This window comes from Podarcis tiliguerta (genome assembly GCF_965153285.1).
Source record: "Podarcis tiliguerta genome assembly, chromosome: 1".
Classification (NCBI taxonomy): Eukaryota; Metazoa; Chordata; class Lepidosauria; order Squamata; family Lacertidae; genus Podarcis; species Podarcis tiliguerta.
Genome location: NC_139534.1, coordinates 86,463,051 through 86,477,796, shown reverse-complemented (window position 1 = coordinate 86,477,796; position 14,746 = coordinate 86,463,051).

Genomic DNA, 14,746 nt, shown 5'->3' with positions numbered 1-14,746 from the left:
AATGAATCACCACCATCATCCTCACAAAAAAATCCAAAGTTGGAATTGAGAAGGTGCAGAGCCTCACTTTCCGATATCAAAGTGAGTAGGGTAATGATGACTGCGGCTAAATCAACCAGATATACATTCTGTCTTGAGCTGTAAATACACCTACCAGAATATTAAGGGGATATCTTCACCCACTGGAAGGAGCAAGACAAACACATATTCATGTGAATGCATGTGGCTGCAACTATGGTTAAAATCTTAGTTCCTTTGGAGTTTCCAGTACCACCTGCTACCACCCAACCCCCAAAACCCGAACAGGACTTATTGATGGACAAAGCATAAATTAAAGGTTAACCCAAAAGGCTATTTCTCAGTTCCAAACCAACAGGACTTCTGGAACTAGATAGCGTTCTCTCTCTCTCTCTCTCTCTCTCTCTCTCTCTCTCACACACACACACAGAGAGAGAGAGAGAGAGAGAGGAGGAGGAGGAGGAGACGAAGAAGAAGAAGACAGGTCCCTGTCCTAAGAGCTTAAAATAAAATAAAATGAATATAGTGCATCCAAGAGGAAAAGAGCAAGGAAGCGAAAACAGAGGTAAACAAGGAAGCAACATCTCATTGCTACAGTGACACATGCTTAGGCTTATTTTCAGGCCAACAGGGAAAAGATAGGCTACTGTTCTGCCCTTGTCACATTTATTTATTCAGTTCTGTAGTCCACCCACACGCCTCTGTCCCAAAGGCCCATGGCAATTAACAGTAATTAAAAATAGACAGAAACATATGCACCAGATCACATAAGCACATATTTATAACAGAGGATGGGCAGAAGGCATTTGGTACAGATTCATCTGTCTTTTCCCCAGCAGACAGGCCAGTGGAGGCAGCCTGAGAAGAATTATTTTTGGCAAGGAAATGGCCCAAGAGGAAAGGATTAAGAAGCCCCTCTCCATCCATGCCAATCTTCTGCATCAGAGTCTCCACAGTCTAAAATACAGTTTTGGATACAAACCTTGGGGAAAGCTACATGCTATTCAGAATGACTTTTAGTTTGGCCCTGTGGTAACAATATGTGAAATGCTTTGAACATTTTCCCCTCCCCTTTTTACTCTTTTTAAAAAACAACAACACACAAAACCTTATGGTGTATCTAGTATGGCTGAATGCCCACCTGTGTTTTGAAATTGTATCATCGGCCCTTCCTGACTGTTCAGAAAACAAAGAAAGAGAAGCCTCCAGTTTCCTGTTGGTGCAGCTCAGGCGTTCCACTTTCTCCTCACCTCATTCACTAAAGCAAACCAGAAGCACTCTTCATATAACTTAGCTTTTCCCCCTGCTTTGTTAGAAGGCAAAACATGCTATGATAAAGGTGGGTGAGTGAAGAAAGAGTTAGGCGGGAGACTGAAAAGTCATAGAATCATAGAATCATAGAATCATAGAATCATAGAGTTGGAAGAGACCACAAGGGTCATCGAGTCCAACCCCCTGCCAAGCAGGAAACACCATCAGAGCACTCCTGACATATGGTTGTCAAGCCTCTGCTTAAAGACCTCCAAAGAAGGAGACTCCACCACACTCCTTGGCAGCAAATTCCACTGTCGAACAGCTCTTACTGTCAGGAAGTTCTTCCTAATGTTTAGGTGGAATCTTCTTTCTTGTAGTTTGTATCCATTGCTCCGTGTCCGCTTCTCTGGAGCAGCAGAAAACAACCTTTCTCCCTCCTCTATGTGACATCCTTTTATATATTTGAACATGGCTATCATATCACCCCTTAACCTCCTCTTCTCCAGGCTAAACATGCCCAGCTCCCTTAGCCGATCCTCATAAGGCATTGTTTCCAGGCCTTTGACCATTTTGGTTGCCCTCCTCTGGACACGTTCTAGTTTGTCAGTGTCCTTCTTGAACTGTGGTGCCCAGAACTGGACACAGTACTCCAGGTGAGGTCTGACCAGAGCAGAATACAGTGGCACTATAACTTCCCTTGATCTAGATGCTATACTCCTATTGATGCAGCCCAGAATTGCATTGGCTTTTTAGCTGCCGCGTCACACTGTTGGCTCATGTTAAGTTTGTGGTCAACCAAGACTCCTAGATCCTTTTCACATGTACTGCTCTCAAGCCAGGTGTCACCCATCTTGTATTTGTGCCTCTCATTTTTTTTGCCCAAGTGCAATACTTTACATTTCTCCCTGTTAAAATTCATCTTGTTTGTTTTGGCCCAGTTTTCTAATCTGTCAAGGTCGTTTTGAAGTGTGATCCTGTCTTCTGGGGTGTTAGCCACCCCTCCCAGTTTGGTGTCATCTGCAAATTTGATCAGGATGCCCTTGAGTCCATCATCCAAGTCGTTGATAAAGATGTTGAATAAGACCGGGCCCAAGACAGAACCCTGTGGCACCCCACTAGTCACTCTTCTCCAGGATAAAGTGGAACCATTGATGAGCACCCTTTGGGTCCGGTCAGTCAGCCAGTTACAAATCCACTGAGTGGTAGCATAGTCAAGACCGCATTTTACCAGCTTCTTTACAAGAATATCATGGGGCACCTTGTCAAATGCCTTGCTGAAATCAAGGTAGACTACATCCACTGCGTTCCCTTCATCTACCAGGCTTGTAATTCTGTCAAAAAATGAGATCAGGTTAGTCTGACATGACTTATTTTTCAGAAATCCATGCTGACTATTGGTGATCACAGCATTCCTTTCTAGGTGCTCACAGATTGTTTGCTTAATGATCTGCTCCAGAATCTTCCCTGGTATTGATGTTAGACTGACTGGGCGGTAATTATTTGGGTCCTCTCTTTTCCCCTTTTTGAAAATAGGGACAACATTTGCCCTCCTCCAGTCTGCCGGGACTTCGCCTGTTCTCCAGGAATTCTCAAAGATGATTGCCAGTGGTTCTGAGATCACATCTGCCAGTTCTTTTAATACTCTTGGATGCAGTTCATCTGGCCCTGGAGACTTGAATACATCTAAACTAGCCAAGTATTCTTGTACTATCTCCTTAGTTATTCTGGGCTGTGTTTCCTCTGCTGAATCATTTCCTCCAAATTCTTCAGGTCGGGCATTGTTTTCTTTATCGGAGAAGACTGAGGCAAAGAAGGCATTGAGGAGTTCAGCCCTTTCTGTGTCCCCTGTTTGCATTTCACCATCTTCTCCTCTGAGTGACCCCACTGTTTCTTTGTTCTTCCTTTTGCTACGAACATACCCATAGAAGCCTTTTTTGTTGCTTTTAACCTCTCTAGCAAGCCTGAGTTCATTCTGTGCTTTAGCTTTTCTGACTTTGTGTCTACACGTGCTGGCTATTTGTTTGAATTCCTCTTTGGTGGTTTCCCCCCTTTTCCATTTTTTGTACACATCCTTTTTTAATCTTAACTCAGTTAAAAGTTCTTTAGATAGCCACCCTGGCTTCTTTAGGCACCTTCCATGTTTCCGTCTCATTGGTATTGCCTGAAGTTGTGCTTTTACTATCTCCCTCTTAACAAACTCCCAGCCATCATGAACTCCCTTTCCTTTTAGTATTACTGTCCATGGGATCTCACCCAGCACTTCCCTAAGTTTTATGAAGTCGGCTTTCTTAAAGTCAAGAAATTGAGTCCTAGTATGCTTGGCTGCTCCTTTCCGTTGTATAGTAAACTTCAGAAGAGCATGATCACTTGCGCCTAATGATCCTTCCAAGTGGCCAAGATGAGAGATACCGAGACAGATGGAGGCTGAATTTCCCCACACAAATGGAGGTGAACACCCTACAACTTCCTGTGGCAGCAGGGAGAATTCTAAGGAACGCCTGACATACATTAGTAGCATTGTGTTCATAACTAACCAGTAGCCATAGGGGCCAACTCTCCCCAATGAAGTATTTGAGGGAGCCGGCCCGCTCCAAGGTTGATGGGCATTGTCATTCAAATGGCGTGTGTGTGCTGCATCTTGTGATCGATTATGCGGGGCTTACCACACCCCCCAATATTTTATTCAAGTTGGTACCTCTGCCAGTAGCACAGGTTTTGTGTATTAAGAACAAGCATATAGCCACACAGTCATTCACAGTACTCTATTACTGTCTAAGGTGGGATAGGAATCACTGCAGTGCAGGAAACAACAAAGCGGGGTGATAATGAATTCTGAAGGGTTATTGTGGTCCTTCCAGGCTTGCCAACTCTAGGTAGCCGAGGTGTCTTCGGCACCCTTGATATTTGTTTGAAGGGGCCCTGACCCCCTCAATGTTGAGGATGTGATGTCACTTGTCGGGAGACCACATGGGGACCAGTGCGGCCTAGCAGAAGGCTGCACCAACCTGTGCGGTCTTGGAAGGCATGTGTGATGTCACACACATGCAAGGCATGCTGGGCCCTTTCAGTCCTGGGGGCAACCAGGCGCCTCTATGTCCTTCAGAGTCCAAAGAAAAAACAACTCAGAATCAGGGCTATTTAAAGGCAATATGTTGGGGTTTTTTTTCCTTTTCATTTGCCTTGGTTGTCACTTCCTCTTTTCTCTTCACCAGCTCAGCAGTGCTAGTAGCTTTTTATAAACCATGATTCCTACTGCTGTCAGCTCAGTTAGCAACTCCATGTTCAGTTGCGTTCTGTAGTTTAAAGTGCTTGAAAGGGTGGGGAGAGGAAAGAGGAGAGCAAGAGGAGAAAACAAATTCACCCATTCTGTGCATTTATTCCCATATGTCATATAACTTAATCCTTTGTTAGCACCACTCTCCACCTGCATATTACTGTAGAAATTACACTGGAAAGCCAGAATGAGCTGCTTCATCAGTATATTTCATGGTAAACCTACAAGTCTCCTAGTAGGTCACATAATGCTTCTGTGAGCCATGCTGTCTTGATGGACAGATCAATGCCCTCTTTCATTCCTGGTAAGGCCTCATCACTGATAAGACAACAGACTGCACCTTCCGTAAGCATCTGAAATATGTTATGAGTCACTTGCACAAGGTGGCAGCTGAAACCAATCTTTGCTCAGGCTGGCAGAGCTATTAAGAGATTTTGGGGGAGAAGCAATTTTTGCTTTGGAACTACTGCTGCCTATCTCTGTCCGTCCTTCTGGAGTCTCATTATCTCTACTTATTCTGTTCATTTGTAAATAAACAGACCTCTTGGTAATCAGACATGTCAGATCAGTTTGTGCTAACCATAGGCGAGAGCCAGCACCATGGGTGGATCTCCCAGACGTATAGTAGTCAAACCATAGTTTAGAGCTATTTGGTTGGCTTCATTTTCCACCTAACACTTAGCTATACTGTACATACATTCCTAAATTCACATCACCCTCATGGCACAGCAACCTCTTGAAACAGACCAGTGGCCATAACTGTGAATGGTCAATGGTTGTTGTTGCTGCTGCAGTTGCTGCTGTTGTTATACCACTATTCATGATAAGATCTCAGGGTGGTTCACAAGATAAAAATACAAGGTAAAAGCACAAATAAATAGTTAAAACAAAAACAACAAAACAATACTCCCCCTCCCCAAAACACATTCATTTAAAAGGCTGTAAATATTAATCAGCAAGGAATGTTTTCACCTGGTGCCTAAAGATATATAATGAAGGCGCCAGACAAAACTCCCTGGGGAGAGCAGTCCACAAACAGGGAGCCAATGCAGAAAAGGCCCGTGCTCATGTTGCCACCCTCTCAACCTTTTGTGGAGGAGGCACATGAAGAAGGGCCTCAGAAGGTGAACAGAGAATCTGGGTTGGTTTATATAGGGAGAGGCAGTCCTTGCAGTGTTGCAGTCCTGAGCCATGAGCTGACATGTTAGGGCATAAAACAAAGCGTGTCATGGCATCATATCTGAATACAGTTCTGAATTCTCCAGAGCAATGTCCTCCAAGCCAAGTGTGACAGTGGCTATTTTATTTGTTTAAATCAGGCTTCCTCAACCTCGGCCCTCCAGATGTTTTTGGCCTACAACTCCCATAATCCCTAGCTTGCAGGACCAGTGGTTAGGGATGATGGGAATTGTAGTCTCAAAACATCTGGAGGGCTGAGGTTGCGGAAGCCTGGTCTTCTTTAAATATGCTTATATTTGGAGGATCTGGTTTTTACAGGAAAAAGAGGCGCACTGGTAAGGCATGCTAATTTTGTACCCATCCACAGTTTACTCCTTTGCATTCTGTTCTCAGCTGAGCTGCAATATACCAAAAGCGAGCATGGCTAGAAGAAAAACATTTATGAGGAGAGGCTACAGGGAGGAAAGTGTAAAATACAGGGACCATTCATCTGCCCCTTAACCATGCATTCCTTTGGTCCTAAAAAATCAACCCCACACTGACTTCTGCTTTAGATATCTGAATAATCAAGTCTGTGGTGTCATGTCTAGTTTGATTCTAAGCTGACCATGCAAAGTTTGCTCTGAACTTTCCACCGCTTGAGGGGAAGGGGTGCATCGGGGCTGCCCCTAGACCATGAAGGAAAAGATGTGACACCCCCGCCCATTCCACATGCAAAAGTTGGCCAGACTGCCAGATGGATCTTCCATTGACAATGAAAGAGGGCAGTGTCCCCCATCACACCAGAGGGCTAGTTTAGGAGGTACAGGGGAGGCCACGTGACACACACAGCTCTATCTATTCCCCACCACTCTACATTTGCCACCAGAGGTGGCTGCTACACTTTGGGGCCCCTCCACACGCCCTTTTTATTGCACTTCATGATTATTTGCACTCACAATGCCATTAGGGTGGTCACATGCAATCCTGCTTCGAATAATGTTTGCTCCCGCAAAATGTTTTGGAGTGGTCACACTGCTTCACTTCCAATCAGTGTATATCTCAGAACTTCTTGCTGAAAGCACACAATGTTTTTACCACAAATGTTCTGGTTTATTTTTGTCCCACCTTTGCTGTTCTGTAGGCCATGCAGACAGCAATAATGTGTTAACACTGAGGAAGCATCTCAGAACAGCTGATAAATCCACCACTAATACACTATTATTGTGTGAAGAACATGTACAGGATACCCTTGGGAAAACAACAACTCCAAAACACTCATCTGGAGGGGTTTTCTATGTCATGGGAGGGCCTGCTCCAGGGCTCATGAAACAATGCTCTCTTTCCAGAGCTTCTCCACCTGTACTACAGTTTTGGAACTAAAGCTTTAAAAAGCTAAGGGTGAAAGAAGCACCAGAAGTCTGAATTTTCTTCCAGAATGCATACAGCCCTCAGTTTCACATTCATGCTGTTGCATTGTTAAAGGAGGACTTCTTCTCTTGCTTCATCCTGGAACTCACAGGACATGGTTGTGCAAAAATGTCTACAAAGCAGCCACTCAGGCTTCTTACATAGCAAGAAGTTACAGTGTGAAGTTACAGTATCTTGCTTTCCCAGCTCCATAACTGTTGGTCAACGTCACTGATGCAGAAGAATAGTGTTTCATGTTAATGAACACATACCACATAGCTTCTGGCAAATTGTTATCACCTGTGGAGGAACTACATGTGACAGTGGCAGACCTGCTTCTTTGAACCACTCAGTCAAGCAGCAGTAAAACACGGGTTAGGATTTCCTCTAGAGCCGTTGTAAGTGGATGGGAGCTGCTGAGCCCTTCAGCCATCTCTCCTTCTCTCCCCAACTGCTTCTCTGTTGTTTTCCCAGACTGGAAATTAACCCAGACAAGGGAAACTATTTTGGAGGGAAGATGATGGGCTGAGGAAGAATTTGGCACCCTCACCTCATCCACCACTTTCTGAATTGAAACAAATCTCCCTCAAAAAGGACATAGGTAAAGGGACCCTTGACCATTAGGTCCAGTCGCAGATGACTTTGGGGTTGCAGCGCTCATCTTGCTTTATTGGCCGAGGGGGGCAGTGTACAGCTTCCAGGTCATGTTGCCAGCATGACTAAGCCACTTCTGGCGAACCAGAGCAGCACACGGAAATGCCATTTACCTTCCCACCGGAGTGGTCCCTATTTTTCTACTTGCACTTTGATGTGCTTTCGAACTGCTGGTTGGCAGGAGCAGGGACCGAGCAATGGGAGCTCACCCTGTCGTGGGGATTGAAAATGCCGACCTTCTGATCGGCAAGCCCTAGGCTCTGTGGTTTAACCCACAGCACCACCCGCGTCCCTCAAAAAGGACATAGAGACCAACAAACTAGAAATCCTAAAGGGGGATTCTTCCATAGAATCATTGTGGGTGGTGATAAGGAATTTAGCATTGTGGACATGCTGTCATTCCCCTGATGAAAATGCTTAGGGTAATCTTGAGATGGAGAATGAAATAAAGGAGGTATTCAAAAGAGGAGATACTGTAGTTATAGGTGACTTCCATAACCCTTACATAGACTTAGTATGATGTGTTTTCTGCTCACGACAAAGAGGTAAAATGTCTAGCTATACTAAAGGACTGTAGTCTATTAGAGACAAGAAGACTTCATTTAGAAAATGGAGATCTCATCTACATGAGGGGAAGAAAAAGGAACACAAACCCTGGGTAAGCATCTGAAACCCCTGGAATCTCACACCACTTGGGAGAGTGGGATGACGTGCAACAATATGATTAGTAATAAATGCAAGGCATGGCCTGGTTCAGAACTTGTGGGCATCATAGAGGTTTGCCTACATATTAAAGCTTTCAGCAGAATTCAGGCTGGTTTTAAAGTGTGCATTCATCTTCTTCTTCTTCTTTGGAGATCACTCGTAGCCAAGTAAGATTGTCTTCCATAAACACGGTTTTAATAATGAGTCTGTAAGTGACTGTGGAGGCCAATTCTGGATCCACACGTCCTTCCACAGTGGAGACATAGGTTTCTGGGTGGGATTTGATCATGGTAAGAGTTTGCCAAGCATGCCTACCTCTTAGTGCATTTCTCCCTTTCGTCCTGAGTTCGAGTGTCTTCAAAGCTTATGATAACTTTGGTAAAGGCTGTTCTCCAGTTGAAGTGCTCACAGGCCAGTGTTTCCCAGTTGTTGGTGTTTATACTACATTTTTTAAAGATTTGTCTTGAGAGAGTCTTTAAACCTCTTTTGTTGACCACCAGCATTAGGCTTTCTATTGTAAAGTTCGGAATAGAGTAGTTGCTTTGGAAGACGATAATCAGGCATCTGCACAACATGACCAGTCCAACGAAGTTGATGTTGAAGAATGCTTTGACACTTTGCTTCTTTCAGTACACTGGCATTAGTTCTTCCCAAGTGATGTGTAATTTTTTTTTGAAACACCGTTGATGGACTCTTTCGAGGAGTTGGTGGTGGCGTTTATAAGTGGTCCATGTTTCACAAGCATACAGTAAGGTTGGTAGTACGATAGCTTTGTAAACAAGCATTTTGGTTTCCCTGCGAATGTCCCGGTCCTCAAATATCCTGCACTTCAATTGGGAGAAAGCCACACTCGCAGAGCTCAGGCGATGCTGGATTTCAGCATTAATGTTGGCCCTTGTGGCCTCCAGGTAGGAGATGTGATCAACATTTTCCAACATTACACCACTGAGTTGGATTTGTGGCACTGCAGACAGCTTGTTTTTTACCTGTTGGTGCAGCATGTTCATTTTATGGATGTTGAGCGATAGACCAAGCTTTATGTTAGCTTGGTTTGAAGGTCATCCTCTGAGTGTGCACACACTACGTTGTCGTCAACATACTGATGATTCATAATGAGCCATTTACAAACTGTTTTCAACATGCCCAGCTAGGACTTAGTACTAGTTATGGAGGAAAATCCAAAGAGCTTCCTAAAGGTCACCCAAGAGCTTGGGCAGGCCAAGTGGGCCTATTGACCTTTTCCCTTTGAATGGCATATCTCTCCCACCCTTCAGTTTTAAAAGAGGTTTCCCTGTGTTTTATTGCAAGCAACAAGAAATGTGAGTCCAAAGCCCCCTGAGGCATGTCATACTAGTCATGTGGTTATTTGGATGCAGACCTGATGGTAGAATTTGTGTGTGGACAAATTCCCAGACAAAATGGAGAATAGTAATTTCTTTAGTATTAACTGCTGAATACTGCAACAAAGAAGGTGACTAAAAAAAGGTCTTCCTTAATGACCTGATTAACAGGAATTCTGCCTTTGTACAAGAGAAGCCATAAGAATTATAAATATACAGCCTTGGTTTTGTTTTAGTGTTGGCTCCTCCTCGTCTCCTACCACCATCTCCTGCTATGAAACAAACCATTTCCCTTTTTTCAGTGACCACACACATCATTTAGGGAAATTCCAGAATATGCTGTGCAAATTCTGATTCACTTTTACCCCCACAAGGATTTAACTCATTCTGGGAATTGCCACAAGCGAATCCAGTCCAGCACGCTAAAGATATCGCGACTTCCCTTTTCTTTGTTTGATTGTTGTCAGACTTCATGCAACATCTTAATGTCCCAACTTGTTGTCACCCAAGGGCCTGAGCATGAGGGGCAGGCAAAGTAACAGGCCTCTCTGGGGTAGTTTGAATTTTCACACCATAGGAAATGTAGAACCAATAGATACAACACCGTGCACACAGCTCAGGTTGTGGGTCCTTTGTACTTTTTTTTTATAAAAAACACAAAATTCCGTAGCAATGTACTTAAATTATTCTCACCAAGAAACTTAAAAAGTCAAGAATTTAAAATGACCCAACATGCTACTGATTATATATTTAATGGCCTTGAATTAGGGATTTAAAGCAGGGGGACCAGCGCAGAGATGAAAAGTAAAAGTGAGGGCGTGTCTGACAGCAGGAAACACAGAAAGATAGAAAGTAATAGTGTACCTGTTTATATTTGCAACTGAAACAGCAGGTCAGGAAGGTAGCAGAACAACATAATTTGAACAGAATGGAAAGGGAGGTAAAGAGAAGAGCAATCAAGGAGCATGTTTCATACAACTCCTTATTCCTCTCCACTTGACTGGCAAAAACAGCATAATCTATGTTCGTTAAGCAAATAGGCTTCATTTTCACAATTTATACATGAATTTTAAGTTTCTTGGAGAAGAATTTAAGTACAGTACATTGCTACAGAATTTTAAAAGTCAGTGCAACTTCTGCATAGCACCCAGAACTTTGTATGCCCTTGAATAAAAATTGGGACGGTCTTATCCCCCTCCTCTTTAGGTAGAAATGTGCACTACTAATTAACCTACTTCAGAATGTGGTAATGGCTGCTTACCCAGTTCATGGGTGAGTAGCAGTTGCGACTCAGCACAGCGCCTCCTTCACCCCCCCAGAGCCACACCATTTTCTTGCGCCTGTTGGCCCCTTCCCCCTGGCCGCCATAGTGCATCCTGGTTCCTGCCAAACCCAGATTTCAATTTTGAACCAATCTGCAGCAGCCTGGGGGCAGGGCCAGGGAACAGACCTTGCTTCCGTAGTCTTCACTCAGGTCTGCTCCCTGTGTATTTAAGCAGGCCAGAGTGGCCTGGCTCCTGGGGTAGAGGGTGCTGTGACTGGGTACGCAATAAACCAGACTTGCTGCTTTTGGGGCCTTCTTATTCACGCTTCTTACTAGGGCTCTAGACTGCCACCCCAAAGTCCTGGAGTTGGCACCACTGTAATGAATTACCTCTGCACACCAGTGTTGACTTTTATTCAAGGACATACAAAGTTTTAGGTGCTTTACAGAAGTTGCACTGACTTAAAAAAAACTCACACTATATGATGAACAATTTTATAAATTTCAAATATACCTTCCTTGTCACTCATGGCTGTCTGCAGCAAGATTTTTAAAAAAGAAATAAACCTAAAGACAACATAAAGCTGCAATAAAACATCAGCAGGAGGCATAAATGACCTACCACACAATCCTCTAATACAGAAAGACATCAAAATACATAATTTCATAGTAGTAGCCAACATTGCAAATGTTTACTGAAGTGAGCCTTGTATTTCTTCCTGAAAATAAATTACTAAATGGCATTTCTATAACTCAAGAACGCCAGCATACAGAGGATCAAGACACACACAAAGCTTCCAGCCAAGCAAGCACCAACTGTAAAAAGTAGAATGACGTGTATTTCACAGATGTTTCCTGTGGGGTTGGTGAGCCAGTGTTCTCCACATCCAGAAACTAGCAAAATAGCAAGTAAAGGTTTTTTTTTGGGGGGGGCAGGGAGGGCAGGGGGAAAGGACATATCTACAATATAGACTTAAAGTGATTTAACAGTCATTTCCCACTTCCTGGGAGAGGGAATTCTAGGGACTATAGTTCTGTGAAAGGGTTGGTGGTCTATGGACATTTAACAGAGAATTCCCATCACCATCCACAAATGACATCTCCCATAATTCTTTGAGAGAAGCCATGACAGTTAAGCCACATCTGCATGATACATTTAAAGCACCATTATACCACTTTAACTGCAATGGCTTCCCCCAAAGAATTATGGGAGTTGAAGTTAGTTAAGGTTGCTGAGAGTTGTTAGGAGACTCCCATTCCCCTCACAGAATTATAATTCACAGAGTGGTTTAACAATGGATCACTCTTCCCAGGGAACTCTGGAGAGCAATAGGGAAGCCCTTTTGTATAGAACTCACTAGCTGAATCCCACCCAGTGTTTTCCTCTTTTCCAATCTCTTTCCTTCAAAACTCCAGTATATCCCTCTCCTCCCTCAGTCATAAGAGACTTAGAACCCTCATTCAAAAAGTAGGTTTTCTTTAAATCCTGTTCTGTTTATTGGCCTACAACAGCAATTCCTATATTTGGCATAGAGAAGCTTTTGCCAATCTGGTGTGTGCTAGATGTTTTGGACTACAACTCTCATCAGACTCAGTCACCATGCCTATGTCGGCTGAGGCTGATGAGAGTTGGAGAGCACCCAGCTGGTGAAAGCTGACATGCAAGGGCCGACAGTTCTTCAGAATCTCAAATTTGCACGTGAGTGAGGAGGAGTTTCATATATGACTTCACATTCATTATGTCAACAATCCTTATAACAGCCGTGAAGTATTATTATCTGCATACTGCAGTTGTGGTGGAAAATGTGACTAAGAGATAACAGCTTACCTAAGATCACCTACTGAATTTGTGGCAGAGATTGCTGTATATTTGAACAGGGGACTTCATGGATCACATGTCAGTTTCTTAACCTTTATGCTACAGTAGCTCTGCAAGAAGCATAGTATAAGGGGGAAGAGATACCATGATCTATCCATAGACCCTGGGAGATTTAGGCTGAAATACTAAACACACTCACATGGGAGGAAATCCCATCAGTTAAGAAGGCTTCTGATAAGCTGGAACATGTCTTGAGGAAGGTGTGTGGCTCAAAGATCAACTTCTATGAGGAAAAGTTGAAGGAACTGAGTATGTTTAACTGGGAGAGGAGATTATTAAGAGCCAATATCATAGCCATTTTCAAATGGCTGAAGAGCTCCATATGATGGAGCAGATCTCTTTTCTTTGCAAAGCAATGGGTTCAAATTACAAGAAAATTGGTTTCGACTAAGTGTCAGGAAGAACTTCCTGATGATGCAAGCTGTTTGGCATAGTGGAACATATTATCTTGAAAGGTGGTAGGCTTTATTGGAGATTTTTAAAACAGTGTTTGGGTGGCTACCTATAAGAGATGCTGCAGAAGTAGATTTTCTGCATTGGTAGATGGTTAGACTTCAATGCCCCTTCCAACTCTATGATTCTATGGAGTAGATTACCTTTGATGTCCCTTCCAGTTAAATGACTCTATGAACTGAAGGTGACTAACTTCTGAGTAGGCATGCACAGAGTTGTGTTGCACCGCTGCAGTCCTACCCACATACTTAGCTGAGAATAAGTCTAATGGAGCTGAGTGGAACTTAATTCTGAATATATATATATATAATATATAATCTTATATCCAAGATCACTTCCATGCATGCAGGCACACATGCAATGAGATTAAATGTATTTTTGTGTGTGGAAATATATCTATGCAAATCATGTCAGTGAAAAGTGACCTTCAGGATGCTCTGGTCCTCTGCACCTTAACTGTCCTGAAATGTACACATTACCTTTCAGCTGAGAGACATGTAAGCAAGATTTGAATGAGGATCAATATCTGTGAAAAGGATGAGATATACGGAAAATCTCATCATTCCTATTCCTTTGACCCGTGACTTGTTTTAACTGTCTTAATACTGTGTTTTAAATTGTTGTAACCTAGGGCCTGCTGTTGAAGGCCAGGTAATAGTAATAACAGTAATAATCGTAATAATAATGACTGAGAATTCTGCACTGTGCAGAGAATACTTCTATTCTAGCACAGAGAAGGCATGAAAGAGGCAAAATCTGATTGTTAAGAAAGTAACTGAAATAAAAATCAGATAGGTGATGATTGATGTGGTTTGGTTGGGAGGAAAAAGAAAGCACCTTACATTGTGTGCAGGATTTGTGGGGAAACCACCTCAGTCTGATGTGGCTGGCAGCTATTGGGAGGGGGTAGAAGAACTGCTCTTCATTTCTGCAGTGGTATTTGCTTCTGATGTGCAGCATCGGATCATAAGAAGAAGAAGAGTTTGGATTTGATATCCCGCCTTTCACCCCCTTTAAGGAGTCTCAAAGCGGCTAACATTCTCCTTTCCCTTCCTCCCTTCCTCCCCCACAACAAACACTCTGTGAGGTGAGTGGGGCTGAGAGACTTCAGAGAAGTGTGACTGGCCCAAGGTCACCCAGCAGCTGCATGTGGAGGAGCGGAGACTCGAACCCGGTTCCCCAGATTACGAGACTACCGCTCTTAACCACTACACCACACTATAACTATTCAGTATAGTGATGCTGAAGGAATATGATGTTCCTCCACACCAAATATAACAACACAAGGTGTCAAAGCTTAGACCACTTTCACATGAAACACATCTGCATCACAAACA